General features: G+C 34.7%; 1 pseudogene; it reads left to right on the top strand.

Moving 5' to 3' along the window:
* The first annotated feature begins 210 nt into the window (after positions 1 to 210).
* On the top strand, positions 211 to 1,135 carry LOC123323981 (annotated as a pseudogene).
* The last annotated feature ends 1,082 nt before the right edge of the window (positions 1,136 to 2,217 follow it).

Genomic DNA, 2,217 nt, shown 5'->3' with positions numbered 1-2,217 from the left:
TAACAGCTTTCTCAATAGACCCATATCATCAGTTGATTCAAACAAATAAATGGCCATGTTGTAAACCAAGCCCACTTCCAAAGCTGGTTGAGAGTCTGTTGACTTGAACTGCAAAATATGCATCGCTCTCATTTTATTATGCTTCTAAATGTAAATGAGTTTGAGATTTACGCCACTGCATTTTAGCTCTATTTTTTTCTATTTTAGGAAAAGAGTGGAGTTCATCATGGGGCATGAGAATCACAGTTTCACCAGTGATTTCATTCTTTTAGGACTCTTTTCTTCTTCTCAATCAAGTCTAGTTTTCATGTCCTTTATATTCATCATTTTTATTATGACCTAACAGAAAACACAATCATGATCCTCATCCTCAGGGACTCAAGACTCCATACTCCAATGTATTTCCTGCTCAGCCATCTGTCTTTCATGGACATCTTGCATATTTCCAACATTGTTCCCAAAATGGTCACTGACTTTCTGTCAGGCAGCAGAACTATTTCATTCGCAGGTTGTGGCTTCCAGATATTTCTATCCCTCACCCTCCTGGGTGGTGAGTGCCTTCTCCTGGCGGCAATGTCTTATGATCACTATGTAGCCATCTGTCACCCACTGCACTATCCCATTCTTATGAATGACTATGTCCGCATTCTCATGGCTAGAGGGTCCTGGATTGTTGGGACCATCAACTTCATAGTCCACACAGCTTATGCACTCCAGTTTCCCTTCTGTGGCCCAAGAGCCATTGATCACTTTTTCTGTGAAGTCCCTGCCATGTTGAAGTTGTCCTGTGTGGACACAACACTCTATGAACGAGGAGTTTATGTAAGTGGCTTAATTTTTCTCCTTGTCCCTTCCTCCCTAATCCTTGCTTCTTATGTCCAAATTCTCCTTACTGTTCTTCAAATGAAATCATCAGAAGCACAGAAAAAGTCATTTTCTACCTGGTTCCTTCCACATGATTGTGGTCACAATGTACTATGGGCCATTTATTTTCACATACATGAGACCCAAATCATACCACGCTCCGGGCCAGGACAAATATTTGGCAATATTCTATACCATCCTCACACCCACACTGAACCCTATCATCTACAGTTTTAGGAATAAAGATGTTCTGAAGGCAATGAAAAATATGCTCAAAGTAACTTTCTCCATTAAAGATAGTAATAAAAATGCTTGAAGCATGTGTTTTCTATATCAATATTCAATGCTTAGAGATTATCCATTAGTCATATCTTTAGAAAGAAAATCAAAGTTTCTATCCATCAAGAGTGGAAAGTGGATTTTTCCAAACGTCCAATGAAAATTTAAAAAGTTTTACAGGTATTTGTTTTATAAATACATACATCCAGAAATGTACTGTTCCCTCCCATGAAAAATTCTAAGAACTTATAAAAATTGACTTTTATAATACAATCACGTTATATGGGATCTACCCATATAACTTTTATATTTCATGAAACAGTAAAATTATAATTCCAAGGTTACAAGCAGTTATCAAAAATTCATAAAAATTTATAGGCAAAATGGGTGTAGGTGTTCAAGAGGTAAAAATTCTAGTTATATGATACATAAGTTAAAAATAAGTAAGTCCTGTGATGTAATTAATGTAGAGCATAGTGACTGTAGTTAACAATGGTCTGTTGTATATAAGAAAGTGGCTGAGAGTGTAGGTTTTAGTAGTTCTCATCATAACAAAATGAATTGTAGCTCTGTGTGGTGACAGATGATAACTAAACTTATTTTGATAATTATTTTATAATATATAGATATATCAAATTTTTATGCAGTACACCTAAGAACAGTAGAACTATATCAATTATACCTCAATAAAACAGAAACATAAACCAATGTATTTTAGTATTTAATAAATCATATAATTATGTATTTTAATATACTAATACATCATGTAACTTATTTGATATACTCAATGCATTAAATATTATTCAGTAAGAATAACATTTATTAAGAGTTATTTAAGAACTAGCATTCAGTTTCTATTAATATGAGTTCTAAATCATGAAAACACTTCCATTTGAAATCCACCATCCCTGTTTTCTTGCACAATGATGTAAACAAATATTGCATGTAAGAACCTCCATACATCAATTGCATCCCTGTCCTATTACCCCTGGATCTTTTTTGTATTGTGAATGTCTGAGTGAGAGGGCTACACCTCTGTACAGAGAAAGTGAGGTAGAGGGACCAAAAACAATC

This window comes from Neomonachus schauinslandi, unplaced genomic scaffold, assembly GCF_002201575.2.
Source record: "Neomonachus schauinslandi unplaced genomic scaffold, ASM220157v2 HiC_scaffold_4541, whole genome shotgun sequence".
NCBI classification, from domain to species: Eukaryota; Metazoa; Chordata; class Mammalia; order Carnivora; family Phocidae; genus Neomonachus; species Neomonachus schauinslandi.
This window is presented reverse-complemented; position numbering and strand designations above follow the sequence as displayed.